This window comes from Cydia amplana, chromosome 24, assembly GCF_948474715.1.
Source record: "Cydia amplana chromosome 24, ilCydAmpl1.1, whole genome shotgun sequence".
Classification (NCBI taxonomy): Eukaryota; Metazoa; Arthropoda; class Insecta; order Lepidoptera; family Tortricidae; genus Cydia; species Cydia amplana.
Genome location: NC_086092.1, coordinates 3,469,174 through 3,486,847, shown reverse-complemented (window position 1 = coordinate 3,486,847; position 17,674 = coordinate 3,469,174). Strand labels below are relative to the sequence as shown.

Here is a 17,674-nt window from a genome sequence, read left to right as displayed (position 1 = left end):
TACCTAAATGTCAAATGCCAACTCGTGGTAGCCATGCTTAAAGTATTGTAGGTAAGCGAAGGAATGAGTAAACGGCCGTGGCTAGTCAAGTGTAAAAACTACTTTCAGAGATACAGCGTTTTACATTTAGAGATAAGCAGAAATTGAAATGTCATGCGCAGACATTTAGATTCGGCCTGTTACTGTTCGTGTACTTATACGTCTGGGGCCCGATTTGAATCGAGAATGTAGCATGTGATGTTTTTAACTTTTTACCATCTCATAACATTTTGTAATATATTTTTTTTGGAATTTACTTTTAAAACATTAAGTGCCGGGAACCCGCTCGGTGAGTTCTCTGTTCGTAGTCGCTTTCCTCTCCAAAGCGGAAAAACGATCGGATCGGCTACGAGCGTAGCGCTACGAAAATGTTGGCAGTGAATGCGTAAATAGGCTACGAGCTACGGGTGCTACGCCGTAGTAAGCAGTTCTACGTTTGTATTTGTCTGAAAATGTTTAATAAATCTAAATTTTGTATCTATTACTTTGCCACTCTTGTGGATAAAATGCAACTTTCTCATCCGTTTTTGAAATATCAAGAGAGCCCTTACAAGTGTGATGAAAAATATCAATAATATCATACTCAGCCAGTAATTTTCTTCTTTCCGACCTGTGTAGTAAAATATATGTATGTATGTATGTATGTCACTTTATTGCACATAAACAGGTTTACATAAAACGGACAAAAACAAAACAAAAATAAGAATGTTATGTACAAAGGCGAACTTATCCCTAAAAGGGATCTCTTCCAGCTAACCTTTGAGAAAATGCGAAAGGATCAAACACTAACAGGTGAAAGACAATTTAATATGGACAAATAGCAATATGAGAATTTTGGATACACATAAAGAAAGACGAGAGCAATAAATAAAGAGAAAACCAGTACTACCTACTCATAAATACGCATATTATATTCATATTTCATATTTCTTTATTCATAAAATTACAAACTTTATATGTCAAAAATTTATACTTATAATTAGTCAATTTCAATTCATTAATATAATATTCATGAGTTACAGTAAAATAAAACACTATTATAATAATCAACATAATTCAAATAAATAAAATAAATTAAAAAAATTAAATTACAATTAAATCATTATAAACTATAAACATACTTATATGTATATAAACCTATATACACATATACATATGCGTATACATAAACATACCGCTGTTTACTAACTACATAAACGTATAATCTATATATAAATAATATATATACAGTGTGTAAGTCAAATACGGGCAATAAATTAAACCAGATATAGAATTTACCCGTCTTATCATTAATTAAGATGTTTTTTTAAGTTACACTTAATTATGACCCCGTGATTAATTTTTTCCACATGTACCGAGCAGCAATGTACTGTAAACATTAAGAAACAAGATGATAATGACATTACGAGATACGAGCTTTTCATAGTAACTGCCAACAAGCGTTGACAGTTACTTTAAAAAGCTCGTATCCCGTAACGTGTGTGGTGTATTACATTGCGGGCCGAATTATTTTGTATGGTTATAATTTTCAATGCATTTCTAAGTAAAATCTATCTCAATATACTTTTTAGGTCCTATGCTAACCACCGTTTAAATATTCGCCCGTATTGGATTTACACACTGTATACAAATAATATATTACATATAAGGTACCTACGTTGAATATGCTATGTTGGCATGGAGTGTGAACTTAGTTATAAGTAAGTATAGGACTTTGGAATTTTTGTGACATTATTTAAAGATTAAACCAATTGAATTTTGTATAAATGTTTTTTATTATTTGTACTTTAATTATGTAAATTTAATGTTAGTGTGTAAGATATTTGCTAAGCCCTACCAGGGTATCAGTGCCTCTTACTTTGTAAATACTAGCCGTGTAATGTAATGTAATATACATGATTATGCAAATAAATAGAATACTTACAAAATAAAGTAAAAAGTTGCAAACAATGGTGAAAAGCGGCCAAGTGCGAGTCGGACTCGCGTTCCAAGGGTTCCGTACATTAAGTCCGACTCTCGCTTGACTGCACATTTCTAATAGGTTTTCCGGTCATCTAGAACTATTTTGTGTATTTTTTTCTAAATTTTATGTAGTTTCGGCGATAAAGGGGGGGGATGGTCAGACACACAGACAGACGCACGAGTGATCCTATAAGAGTCCTTTTGAGGTACGGAACCCTACAAAGCCAATACGTTGTGCAATATACTCGTGACCGGACTTTGTGTATATTTTTAAACTCTAATGTATATTTTTAAACACGTAGACGTGAAAAATAAACGTTTAACGCTACTGTTGTGAGATTTGCCGACACCGACAAATGACTATGAGCACTTCATTATGGCGCACACCCGACGGCTACCATGGTATACGAACGATTTTCCCTTTAAGGGGCCCACTGATTAACAGTCCGCCGGACGATATCGGCCTGTCAGTTAGAACAAAAAGTTGACAGCTCCGAACAACTGACAGGCCGATACCGTCCGGCGGACTGGTAATCAGTGGGCCCCTTTAGTTTCCGTTTTCGCAATTACTAGATTCAAAAATCTTCTTCCTCGCGTTGTCCCGGCATTTTGGCCACGGCTCATGGGAGCCTGGGGTCCGCTTGGCAACTAATCCCAGGAATTGGCTTAGGCACTAGTTTTTACGAAAGCGACTGCCATCTGACCTTCCAACCCAGAGGGTAAACTAGGCCTTATTGGGATTAGTCCGGTTTCCTCACGATGTTTTCCTTCACCGAAAAGCGACTGGTAAATATCAAATGCTATTTCGTACATAAGTTCCGAAAAACTCATTGGTACGAGCCGGGGTTTGAACCCGCGACCTCCGGATTGCAAGTCGCACGCTCTTACCGCTAGGCCACCAGCGCTTCTTTACTAGATTCATAAATATTTTCTATAATATATATTCCCTCTGAAGCAAATAACCTTGTTTGTACGGGAAATTCTAAGTATTTCTGATGCGTCACACAGATAAAAAAAGTTAATAGGTACTAAAATCGTTTTGGTTATTTGAACACGGTCATTGGGATATTTTTATTTATTATAATCACGCCTATTTCCCGGAGGGGTAGGCAGAGACTACGGATATCATACCTCCCTTCCTTCACTTTCATAACATTCCTCATACTCGCGCGCCGGTTTAGGGTGCTCTTGACCTGGCCTTTCTTCAGGATTTCCCCGATCTGACCAGAGAAAGTCCGCCGAGGTCTACCCCTTCCAACTCCTGAAATGATTATTCATAAATGTTTAGTAAAATTCAATTTAATAAAATCTTTAGTTATCTACTTAAATTCCGAACGGTTCACATACTTCAATTTTTGGATTTATTTTGCGTAGCAATTAATTTAAATTGTTTTATTGTATAAACACAAATTACCACCACCCCCAGGGCACTGCGTCGCGGAATGTGCAAAAATGTTCATTACTGTACAGTCGGCTCAAAAACGATAACTGTACACTCGGCCAGATTAATGGGCCGTTTCCGCGCACTCACGCTTTGCTGTTTATACTAATGCCTAATATGCCAAAATGGAAAATACCTCTTTAAAACAATAGTGCGTATTTTTTGACTTCTTGAACTTGAAAGTTTAATCATTTAAAAATGTAATTTTTCAAGAAAAGGGTATTTAAATAAAACGTCCCATAGAAAATTTATATACATATAAATAAATAAATATACAAGAATTGCTCGTTTAAAGATTTCGAGGATCTCGGAAACGGCTCTAACGATTTCGATGAAATTTACTATAAGGGGTTTTTGGGGGCGAAAAATCGATCTACCTAGGTCTTATCTCTGGAAAAACGCGCATTTTTGAGTTTTTATATATTTTCCGAGCTAAGCTCGGTCTTCCAGATATTTATAGTATAATATAGCTTAATTTATAATATCTGGGAGACCGCGAGCTTTGATCGGAAAACATATAAAAACTCAAAAATGCGCGTGTTCCCAGACATAAAACCTAGGTAGATCGATTTTTCGCCCCCAATTACCCCTATACATATACCCCTGTACAGTACATTTAATCGAAATCGTTACAGCCGTTTCCGAGATCCTCGAAATATATATACATATAAATAAATAAATAAATATACAAGAATTGCTCGTTTAAAGGTATTAGATTAGATAATAACGTAGCATCTTTTTTTTAAACAATAGGTACGCAATATTACCTAAACAGTAAAATTTACCTTGTATATACAGGGTGTATATTTCGCTTTGCATTGTGTAAGAAGTATTTCCCAGCGCTGCTTAGTGCGTCGGATTGCCGCGTGCATGCGAAATAATTGCTTTTTATAGGGTTCCCTAGTCGTTACATTATGCAGATGCATAATAACATTGGTCCAAAAATGTTACGGAAAAGGGGGGTTTTCTTGTATACATTATAGAGTTAGACCAAGATAAGTCTACACTCTACAACGATTTTGATATCATCATTGGCCTTAGCAATGCAGACGATTTATGGTGTAAAACAGGAGAAATATCCTATTACACCGCCTGGGACGAAATTAAGGAAACGCAGGGATGCCCAGCACCTGCATTACCCTCTCGGCTTCACTGTCTTATCCCACAGGAAAGGCGAGCCAATACGTGTCAATCCGACACAGGAGCAGCCGATGCAACGGAGCCACGCCGTTTTATCGACTAAATAACTAGTGTTTAGTTTTAAGTTTATAAAATACATATGTATTTTAGTCTGTAAGGTATTTGTAATATGGGCCTTGTTGCCTGAATTAAATTTCTAAATAAATAAATAATTTCATAGAAGTTTGAAGTTTAAAATAACACTTGCACTGCGTGTGCTATCAAAGTCGTTGCGGACTTATCTGGGTCTAACTCAAAAAGGATTAGGGTACATTTTACGAAAGCTTGCATCATACATATTTTAGATGAAAAATTTAACAGAACGCACATTAGGAAAAAAATGCTTTAATTACTGAGTTACAGCGTTACAGCACCTAAAGTAATTTCAAAATTGGTAATGAAGCTTTTTTTGCGTTTTTCTTGTCCGTGATGTACCTACATCCCGACGTTTCGAACCTACTACAACGTTCGTGGTCAACGGGAGACTGAGAAATAATATACATACCTATATTCACATGCTTCATTATTTGTACGCGATATAATCCGTTTAACATACACTTAATTTTTATTACATGTTAATTTGTTTTGTTCTGTGGTTATTATAAATGTATTTATTATTTTAATGTAAGTATGTTTAGCATGTAGGCACTAACTCCTAAATGTAAGTACTTGTAATATTAACAATTTTATGGACCTATGCAGTCTGAAAATAATTTTTTTTTTTAGAACCTTAACCCCTTAAGCCCGACTCGCGCTTGTCACATACCGCGCACAAGTTTTTTAATAACCTGCATACTCATACTCATACTCACATGATAATAAAAATTAAAACAGTTTGTTTCCGACGTTTATGGGATTGTTGGGAAACTGATGCAGACTGGATTATTTAGCTTTTGTTTTTAACCGACTGCGGAAAATGGAAATGAAAAATGAATATGAAAAATGATTTATTTAGGTATCAAAAATGCAGCTTATTACATATAATAGTAGAAGAATAAGTATTACAAAAAACAAAATAAGTACAGATTACCCAAAGAGCAATGGAAAAAAGCTGTCTAGGCTTAAAACTAAAAGATAGAATAAGATGCTTCGATATTAGAAAAAGGACACAAGTAACTGATGCCTTACACTCTGCTCAGAGCATGAAATGGATATGGGCCGGTCATGTGACAAGGTTCAACGACGGGAGGTGGACAGGAAAGGTGACCAAATGGAAGGGGCCCCATGGCTCTAAAAAGAGAGCACATCCACTAGCCAGGTGGCAGGACGAGATTGTCGCCACTGCAGGCAAAGAATGGCAAAGTGTAGCTTTAGATAAAACCAAATGGAAACAGTTGGAGGAGGCTTTTACCCAGAAGGGGTCTACAGTAGAAAAATAAAGAAACTTAAAAATATATGTATCAAATAAGTAATACAAATAACTTAAAAATTACAATTCTCTGTAGAATAAATGAAAGCTATAATAAATAAATAAATAAGTATTACATTTTTAGGAGTTTTTTGTTGTTCGACAGCCTAGGAATAGTGTCCTGAGCCCTAAACTAGGTAAACCTCTCTATAGGGAGGGATCGAAAGGCGGAATGAAAGGTGTAGTTTTATGATTTTTGGCATTCTATTTGTACATATCAATGATATATATAACTCCGTACATAAGTAAAGTCTAAGGAAAAAACGCTCCTCGGAAAATCAAGAAAAAAGTATGCTCGAATAGATGGCGCCATACTTTTGGCCTATTGGCAAGGTGCGAAGTCGGTGGAGGGGGAAGTGGCGCTGATCGTCACAAACACAGGTAAGCTTATGGAATGTCCGCCGTTAGTACTAGGGGCAGCCGCTTGAACTAATTTTACTCCATAAGATTTAACGTAGAAAGTCTGCCAAAATGAGGGCAGCACCAGTCGTGCACCTAGCGAATACTCGTGTACCTGGCGACACCGTTTGATATTTAACAATTTTAACACTTATGATATCAGTGAAAGAACATGGGTCGAGTCATATATCATAAACATAATAAAAAATTCAATTAATAATAATAAGTCATTTATCCATACCATGTATATTTTTTTAATATTTCAATCGTCGTATGATGGCAGTAAATTATGACTACAAAATTTACTATGACAATAACTATATTCTCTTTGATACATATGAATAATTAGCATCCTCCCAAGACTACTTTGAACCCCACATTATCCCCGTCGGAGTTGAAATTAAAAAAAAAAAGCGGCCAAGTGCGAGTCGGACTCGCCCATGAAGGGTTCCGTATTTAGGCGATTTATGACGTATTAAAAAAAAACTACTTGCTAGATCTCGGTCAAACCAATTTTCGGTGGAAGTTTACATGGTAATGTACATCATATATTTTTTTTAGTTTTATCATTCTCTTATTTTAGAAGTTAGGGGGGGGGGGGGGCACACATTTTACCACTTTGGAAGTGTCTCTCGCGCAAACTATTCAGTTTAGAAAGAAATGATATTAGGAACCTCAATATCATTTTTGAAGACCTATCCATAGATACCCCACGCGTATGGGTTTGATGAAAAAAAAAATTTTGAGTTTCAGTTCGAAGTATGGGGAACCCCAAAAATTAATTGTTTTTTTTCTATTTTGGTGTGAAAATCTTAATGCGGTTCACAGAATACATCTACTTACCAAGTTTCAACAGTATAGTTCTTATAGTTTCGGAGAAAAGTGGCTGTGACATACGGACGGACAGACAGACGGACAGACAGACATGACGAATCTATAAGGGTTCCGTTTTTTGCCATTTGGCTACGGAACCCTAAAAACTTGTATCAAGATCCAGTAACCCTAAATGTATCATAACACCGACAAAGAATATCTGAGTAAGAATTTTTTACCATTACTTAATGGTACTCAATACAAATTATAAATCATGATTTTTAGACGTTTATCTAAAATAAATATAGAGTACCTGAATAATTGAGTTAATTATAATTAATTATAAACTGAAGTATATCAAACTAGCATAAAATGTAATGGAAACTAAAACACCAACTCGTAAAATTATTATAATGACGACGGTCGGTATTGAAAAAGAATATGGCTTACGTTTAGTAGCGCCATCTCTCGCCGAGTAGCAATACTTGTTATGTAAGAAATATGTTTATTTGACGGTTTTGAAACCTTTATTTTCTATTTAATAAAATTATGATGTCATGTTTCATATACATTATAGTTTTATTTTCATGCAGGCAAATGTTACTGAGAACACCATCTGTTGGCGAATAGCGGAAACTCTGGCGCGGAATAAAACTGTTTTTTTATTTAGTTGAAACGAATCAAAAAATATTATAATTTAACAAAAATTAAATGAAAATAAATATTTATTTATCATGCAATAAAAACTATTTTAATTTCTTTGGTTACCTTACTATTGCTGTTATAAAACAGAATTTCTACAATATAACAAATCATAAAAACATTTACCAAAATAACTGTCTGAGTGCATTTTATAACCCTCGAAATAGTCCTGTAATATTTTTATCGTCCCTAATAGATTAAAAACCTGTACAAAACATAAGTTTCCTTCACAATAAATTATTTAAATAGCACTAAAAATAATTACCTGGGTCCAACTTTTGTGCACACAAAATTTCTCATAGCATCTCTGTGCACGGTGCAACAAAGACAGCACCATACATGGCTGTGCTAGTTAGAAAGGGATAGCGCTATACATCGATAGATGCTGCACGGTTGAGATCGTGACGTTATTTTCCAACAAGCATTTCAGCGTCTCGCCGTGTTTTTAAATTTCGAATCCAAAGAGAATTAACCTGTCATTGTGTAACGCGATTTTGAACCTTACTTACCTATTTTTAGGTATATTTTCATTTGCAGCGAACTCGGCGTATGTTCCCTCTTGTATTTGTCAATGTGTGCGAATTTTCTCAGTAGTAGGAAAACGTGTATAGGCATTCTGTGTCCAGCGTCTGTATTTAGGTGTGCTAAGGGTGTGTGCGTGGATTTTGAGTGTGTAGGTGAGGAGGGTTGAGATGGACGCAGGGATGGTACGGTGTGCAAAAAATGCGAAATATTTTAATTTATGTTACTTACACATTATTGTATAGAGTACCTACTTACATTTACATGCTTATGTTTAGTGGTAAAATGGACTACTATTAAATTACCGTTGGTGAAAAAAGGTGATTATTTTTTAGTTTTGACAGTTAGGTTCTTTTTTGCTTTTCTTACTGCAATGGTTCTGGTTGCCAATTTCTTATTTGTATTTCGTGCAAAAAAAATCGGTCCGTATCTGATAACTTCAACAATAGGCTTCATTCCTACTAGTCAAATAAGCTTCTTTTTTAGAACTGTCAAAACGATTTGCTAATATGGCATTTATATGAAAACGAATGTAGTGCGTCACGGTAAACTCGCCTACTTTTTATATTTCAATCCGATTTATTAAATACGAATTGTGTTTAAAAATAGCTGCTGTCTATGTTTTTCTAATAATTATCTGGTGCTTTATTTCGTGCATGGTTTGAAATAATTTATTTTAAGTACAGGAAACATCCCTATTCTAAGTAAGAACGATGTAAATTAATTATCGTAGACGACGTCACGAAATTGCTTCTAATTTAATTTTGATCGAACTAAAAAAGTAATTGATAATTTTTTTGTTAAAACTTTCAAAAAATGTATATTCATAAACATGTTATTTATTTAATATTGGTAATAACTTTTTAGGGTTCCGTACCCAAAGGGTAAAAAACGGGACCCTATTACTAAGACTTCGCTGTCCGGCCGTCCGTCTGTCACCAGGCTGTATCTCATAAACCGCGATAGCTAGACAGTTGAAATTTTCAAAAATGATGTATCTCTGTTGCCGCTATAACGACAAATACTAAAAATAAAATAATATAAATATTTAAGGGGGGCTCCCATACAACAAACACAATTTTTTTGCTCTATTTTTTGTTGATGATGCGGAACCCTCCGTGCGCGAGTCCGACTCGCACTTGGCCGGTTTTTTTATAATCTAGATTCATCTGATTCATCACACCTGTTACACATGTAACACGATCTGTTGAAAGTATTTGATAAATTACCTATTGGTTAAAGATTGAATAATTTAAAAATAAAGATATCAATTGTACTTAACTAAATAAAACAAGGTAGTGATGAATACACTACACTACCCTTTTCAAATGAAATCTCAATAAACATAAACATAACATTTCACCTGACATCAACAACAAATAATCTCCCAACCCATCAAATTAAAACCAACAATCATAAACATGTTAAAAGCTTTGGCCATAATATCATAAAATTAATTATTTATCCCTGCGTTGCCAACGGTACAACTAATCTGCTCCCCCTAATAGGCCATCTCCGCGTCGCCATGGCAACGGCAAGATGGCGGACGGCGCCCCTCTCCACCCGCGCTCGGGTATATAAGCCCGCCCCCGTCTTCTAAGAATCAGAGAGCCAGTACGTTCCGTAGCGTGAGCACGTATCGCGCATTTATTTCACCGAGTCGATTTTAAAATTCAGACTCGTTTTTAATTTAATAAAATTTTAGTTTGTTTCGTTGGTTTTTTATTTTATTTTTTTAAGGTGTTGTGCTTGTGCTGATCCAAGGTAAGTCTAGTTTTTAAGCGTTTCATTAAAAATGTGGTTTCGCGGGTTTTTAAATGCGGTTTTTGATATTTTTAACACTTAATTATCGATTGATGCAGAACTGGGATTAAAAATAACGTGCCCTCCTTTGCTAAATTAAAGTGCACTCTAACTGCTACACGATTGGGTCCACATTAGCTTGGCTGCAGGAACTACTTAGTGCCTTATTCGGTACCGTTCGGGAGGTGAAAATAATTAAAGTTGACGGAATATTAAGTAAGACATCGTCTGGTTAGCTTAATAATTCCCTTTACTAATCTTCCTTTATGAGATGAGTTTGTTAGTTTTAAGTTGAGGTTATGACGTGAATGCTTGGCTTTTTAATGATGGCATTTTGGGATTCTCTTGGGTTTTCTACATGTTCGTTACGCCATTAACAATTTATTTCTTAATTTTTATTTTTAACAGACGATTAGAAATAAGTAAATATTCAATGACTTGTCAATTATACAGGGTATATTTTTTTAACCTTCTACAATTCTCTACGAGGTTAATATGTGTACCTATTGTGGGTTACAGTAAACTCGTTTTACTAATGGATCAAGTCCAGAGAAATGCCTGTTTTTGCCTTGTTTGGGCATGTCTTCATCAACTGCCATTTTAGGCGTTTATTCAATAAATTAATTGATCTAGTGTGATCTACTTAGCTGTGTATGGGTAAGGGTTAAAAAACCAACTCTTAACCGCGACAGATAACCAGTTCCCTTATCCTTTAGCGGCCAATAAGGTAAAACTCGCCAAGAAGAGAATAGGAAACCTTTTTATAGGCCTCAGGAGGGCAGCTAGAGGGTATGTCTGAGGATGGTCATAACTGGTTGATCTACATTCTACATTATCTTTTCTGATTTGCCTTCATTCCTTTCTTCATAATTATAAACCGAAATAAAAGTCATATATGAATAAAAAGTGACTAATGCCTCCAGTGCCCAGGGCTGGAATCGAACCAACATCCTCTGCAATCGCGCCAGGTGCCTAAAGCCGGGTCATCAGGGTCACAGTGGCATGGATCGAATTTTTCCAAATATACAAGTCCCTGAGGGCTTATGGCTTTATAATTAAGCAGAATTCAGAGGAATATGAGTCCCTTCCCTGTGGTTCTTGAGTAAGCCAGCTCGACCTTGACTGCCTCTTTTACGGATTTCTCAAGGAGGTCAAAGAACTTACACCAGTCAAGCCAATTAAAATAGGCAATTTGATTATTACTGCATATACCCATGTCAAACGCCGTCTATATCGCTCTCTATAAAGGGATAGAAAATAAAAAGCGGCCAAGTGCGAGTCGGACTCGCCCATGAAGGGTTCCGTATTTAGGCGATTTATGACGTATTAAAAAAAAACTACTTACTAGATCTCGTTCAAACCAATTTTCGGTGGAAGTTTACACGGTAATGTACATCATATATTTTTTTTAGTTTTATCATTCTGTTATTTTAGAAGTTACAGGGGGGGGGGACACATTTTACCACTTTGGAAGTGTCTCTCGCGCAAACTATTCAGTTTAGAAAAAAATGATATTAGAAACCTCAATATAATTTTTGAAGACCTATCCATAGATACCCCACACGTATAGGTTTGATGAAAAAAAAAATTTTGAGTTTCAGTTCTAAGTATAGGGAACCCCAAAAATGTATTGTTTTTTTTCTATTTTTGTGTGAAAATCTTAATGCGGTTCACAGAATACATCTACTTACCAAGTTTCAACAGTATAGTTCTTATAGTTTCGGAGAAAAGTGACTGTGACATACACGGACAGACGGACAGACTGACAGACATGACGAATCTATAAGGGTTCCGTTTTTTGCCATTTGGCTACGGAACCCTAAAAAGGCGATAGCGATAAACGATTGGTATGGAGACGGAGGCATCTAGCGGTCACATATCGAACTAAAAATTGTTACAATCAGTCCAACTGCAGTGCCATCTAGTTCAGTAGTAAAACTACTCATATTATGCATCTCTGTGTAAGTCTTATTCTTTCTTTGTGTATGCCTATTTTGATATAAAAAAAATCAAAACCGATAAGATTAAACAGTTCCAGATCACACAATAGATCCTGCTCACGACTTTGTCAGCTTGGAATGATGATTGATTAAAACTATCCTATATGTTCTTGTTCCCCGAACATCAAACTATCTCCATGCAAAAAATCTAAATCTAAATAAATAGTAAATCATAAGATTAAAGGTATAAACCTTTAACCGAGCAATTCTTGTATATATTATTTATTTATATATACATTTCGGGAATCTCGGAAACGGCTGTAACGATTTCGGTGTAATTTGCTATATGAGCGTTTTAGGGGGCGAAAAATCGAACTAGCTAGGTGTTATCTCTGGGAAAACGCGCATTTTGGAGTTTTCATATGTTTTCCGAGCGAAGCTCGGTCTCCCAGATATTAGTAAATAAAGAGGTAACAGACAGATAGAGAGAGAGTTACTTTCGCCACAGAATAAATACTTCCTACATAACCGAAGTTTGACAGCGATTCAGGGACGAATCATGCTGTCTCTTTCTAATGTATGGCACTATCCCTTTCGGCTATTTAGGGTTGTCAAAATTCAAGTTATTATCATATCTGTGGTTGTGCACTCAAAAGGACGTCAAGTGGTGCCAACCCTAATAATTGCTCGGAGCAATGCTGAGCCGAATGGAGCCGAGTTTGTCCGAAAGGAAGAGTGTCTCCCCACTGCTTTCGCATCCATAATATTAGTAGGGATTGCAAGAAGAGGTTCAGCGGTTTAAGTGTGAAGAGGTAACAGACAGACAGATAGATATAAGCTACTTTACACCGATATGAAAAGAAAAAGTCAGAGACTGTCATTATATTACGAACATCATACATATAAATTGGACATTTGTAATGATATTGCCACAATTTGTCATTGAAAATGTCAAACAGTTCGTCTATACTATCGTATGGATTAAAATTTGACATTAAATCCCCAATACCCGTATTCCTCGATCACCTATAGATTGAACCTTTACACCCAAACATCAATTACCGTTTGTTTGAGTAAGTTATCAGGACAACACAGCGTTGGTTGATTAATAGCTGACCTTCCGTGACCCCAACCTGTGTGTAATAATATCTATACATTGCTACACTACACTATAATAAGGTAAAGCGCCTACTAAAAAAATGTCTTGTAGTAAACGCACATTGCTATTAAAACTTTTGCAGGCGCGGGCCAAAAGAAGTAACGTTGTTCACGTGTTTTCAAGACATTTCATATTTGGGTCATGTTAATATATTAAAGTAAATAGATATTTACGCAAAATAAAACATTGTTTATTATGTTGTCAAGTTTTCGCCCACTTGACGAAATTTGAATATAAACCTACATTGCTGCACAAATTTGGACTTATTGCAATCCTTATCCTTAATCTATAAAAATAATATTTCGCAAGAAACAAATTAAAAATTAAATATATTATTTGCTAGAGCATGGACGAAAACTAGCGCCATGACCCTATGTTCACTTGTACATATTGAAAGCGTAAAATACTGTTGTTTACTATGTATTATTGCACTAATGAAAAGCATTTTTCTTATTAGGTTTATGGGTAAAAAATTCGTTAAGACATACACTACAATACTTTATTTACCTTTAATACCGCGCAAAGTTTCATTAAAAGCCACCTCCATTTAGATTTTCATTGTAATAAGTGAAGCGCCTGTATAAAATATACGAGCAGTTTCAACTAAACGCAACATAGCCATTAAAACTTTCACAGGCGCAATGTAAGGTAATATTGTATGGAAAAAGACTATTTTTCACGGGACGCGTTCACATAGTAAGTTAATAAAATATTTATATATGAAAATTGCATCGTCCGTGTCTGTGAGATTGATGGGTGTACCGCAAGGGGAGGCAGAGTATATTGAATAAGGGATACCTACATATATTTGTGTTTCTTAATACTTGAATAAAAATAATACTCGATATTGAGAGGGGAATCCGGTTTATAGGTTACCTTTATAGCTTGATATTTTAGAGTGTTTTTGGGTTGTGTAATAACTTATGTGTATTGCATCTAAAATAAATATAAAATACGTAGGTAAGACCGTCTGTTGTGTACCATAGTTTAAGTTATGCTTAATTTGTATATCATGTTCTTTGTCATATTGGGGAGCAATAAAGAATATTTGTATTGTATTGTATTGTATTGTAAGCAATATATCTAAGATAGCAAGATTTTTATAATTAATATTATATTATAAGTAGGTATAGTCTTTTTCACATACTTGGGTACGGTGACAGCTATCATTTTCATACATTATATAACCTTAAAACGTTAAAGGCCGGTTAAGTGCCGGCAGAAGTGACAACTCAATGACAATGACATTGTAACAGTTTAACATTTTTTACTCATCACAAAAAGTGCACAGCGCCGCTAAAGAAGTTTTCACTTCAAAAAAACCTTAAAACTCATAAATTGTATTGAGATAGCAAACGAATACGTGTACCTATATCAACAAAAGGTAAAAATAGCATTCAATTTTTTGTCAAAACTTTGAAAGCATTCGCGTAAAAAGATTACCACACATGGTTCAAACCTTTTAAAACATTAACACTACCCCTCATCTGTATGTATGTATGTATGTATGTTGTATGTCAGTTCCCGCCCCTAGTGGGTCTAAAAATAAACAGGTCAATAGTACGTTGGCTGTAAGACGCGGACAGAACGGATGCTGGATCGATAGAGGTCGTCTGAGCGGATAGTGATGCGACACGGAACGTGATATCGATAGTTTTTAGGGTTCCGTACCCAAAGGGTAAAAAACGGGACCCTATTACTAAGACTTCGCTGTCCGTCTGTCCGTCCGTCCGTCCGTCCGTCCGTCCGTCCGTCTGTCACCAGGCGGTATCTCATGAACTAGCTATCGCGGTTCATTTGAAATTTTCACGAATGATGTATCTCTGTTGCCGCTATAACAACAAATACTAAAAATAAAATAAAATAAATATTTAAGGGGGGCTCCCATACAACAAACACGATTTTTTTGCTCTATTTTTTGTTGATGGTGCGGAACCCTCCGTGCGCGAGTCCGACTCGCACTTAGCCGGTTTTTCATTTTAGAAGGTTATCGTTTGAAAGGGCAGTGCCACGAGCAATGTTATCGATAATAAAATCAGGTAATTCACACAGAAAATATGTTCTTAACTTCTGACAAAAAAATATTGCTGAAAAATTAAGTATATACGTATTTGTCCGGAAGAGATCGCTCTTTAGCGATAAGACCGCCTGTTGTTTACCTCTGTCTTCATGTATTATTTGTGTTTCCATGTACATTTATTCTGAGGTTGTGCAATAAAGAGGATTTGTATTGTATTGTATTGTTTGAAGAATATTTTGTAGCATTAACGGCTAGAATTGGATCATTGAATTCACCCATTGGCATTAGAGTTTATTACTTAGATGTTGACGCGAAAGCATACTTTTACTACGGCAAAGAAGTTTCTTTCTAATCGTGAACAGTCTGTCTGGTCTGTCTGGCTGTCCATCGTGAACTGATTTTATTGAGTGTCGTTGTCATGTCTAATTTTGAATTTAAACGTCCGTAGTTCCAAATATGTATGTCAGTCAGCCAGTGAGTCAGTTGGTCTATGTCAGGGTCGCCACGGAGGTTGGAAACGACACATCGGATACAACAAAATAATAATTGGCTTTGTACTGTAGTATGTATGTATGCCAGTCAGGTGGATAATAAAGACTAGTTAGTGTCTAAGTCAGCAAAATAAAATACAGAAATACCAAAACTATAACTTCTACTTCACATTTCGAATATACAGAGGTGTGGGTTTATTAGGGACGGTTCTAGGCAAGAAAATAGACATCTAGACAGAAATAGGTGAGCTGCCGAGAAATATTCGCTCGAGGGAGTTTATTATTAAGTCTAGGCAGTGCCTGACGTTTATCTTAGTTTTAAAGGGCTAAATTTGGAACCTAAACAATAATGGAATGTCTGGAATTAATTAGGTCAATCAAAGCATTAAAGATATTTTGATTGGCTTATTTTGTTTTATGCTTTTATACGTGTTTAAGTTTGTTAGTCAAAGATTGATAATAAAAAAAAATCTGTGCTATTTTTCTTTTAAACATAATTTAATATGGCTTTGTATTGTCGGTTCATCGGCGTTACAAAATGTACCTTTTTTAAATAATCTACAATATTTAAGTATTCAAAAATTGTAGACTGAAAAATCGAAATATTTAAATCAACTGTAAAAATACAATCAGAACGTGAATTATAATTTCATGAAGAGCATTCTAATAGCTCTATTTAATCGCTAAACCAGACCAGTGTACGAGTGATCTCCCATTACATATAACTCATACGGATGTCAAGGTCATATTACAATGGAACTTGAAAACTGAACCCACTCGTATCTTTGAAAGCACACGGCCAGGAGACAGATTCTGATTTACCAATTTGGTATGGTTATGATCTAAGTACGACTCACGGTGCTTCTTACTGGATCCAATTAGCGAATACGATGTCTATAATGGCATGAATTCTAGTGCATTTCGCTTGCACCAATCAGCTACGGCCAAGGTCGTAAAACAAGATCAAAACCGTAACGAATTATTTAATCAGAATCGGCTTACAGATATCAACGCTCATCACAATACGATTCCTGTGAATCTATCGGATTCGCAATCTCTTACATTTGTGTCGGTCCACTGCTTTCAGATATTTACAAAGCTTTTTGTATATTGTAGCTTTCATTTCAAAAACCTGGCGCAACGTTGAATAGAAAATGGATTTATTTGTTATAGAGTTTTTAGACAGGTTTCCATTTTGTTTATTGTAATTTTTTTTACATATTAATGATAATTTTTTGAATACTGTAACTTACTTATTATTGATAAGTTCAGTCACCATCAGATATATCGGAGCGGCCAAGATGCTCACAAATATCTGAACACGCCTCTATTGTCAGGGCGTTAGAGTGCATGTTCCGATTTTGTGAACACCTTGGCCACTCCGATATATCTAATTTATTATTCCGATATATCCATTAAATGGCGACTGTACCTACTGTATTTCTTCAAAAAAATATTTTTATTGGTTCTACGTGTACGCTTTGCTATACACAATACAGGTTAATATAAAATCATAACAAAAGAATTAACTGTTACAAAAGCGAACTTATCCTTATAAAAGATCTCTTCCAGTTAATTCAATTAACTTTTAAAAACTCCTAAAAATGTAGTCTTAGAAACTGTTTCAAAATTTTCAAAATAAACTACCTTTATAACTAATTGTTTAAGATATAAATCCGATCTTAAATTTATGCTTTTATTTCAATAATATTAAAGGTAATACATATAAAACTTAAAAACTAAAACCCGTTCTGAGCCATGCCGGGTCCAAAGGTCCCCATCACACTTGCAGCGTT

General features: G+C 35.4%; 1 long non-coding RNA gene across 1 annotated transcript in view; it reads left to right on the top strand.

The window, feature by feature from the left end:
* The window catches only part of LOC134659190 (uncharacterized), a 216,820-nt gene that overhangs the window by 20,170 nt on the left and 178,976 nt on the right, over positions 1–17,674 (top strand). Inside the window, exon 2 of the long non-coding RNA XR_010097784.1 lies at positions 11,681–11,862. This is a non-coding gene — a long non-coding RNA (uncharacterized LOC134659190). The remainder of the gene's footprint in view (positions 1–11,680; positions 11,863–17,674) is intronic.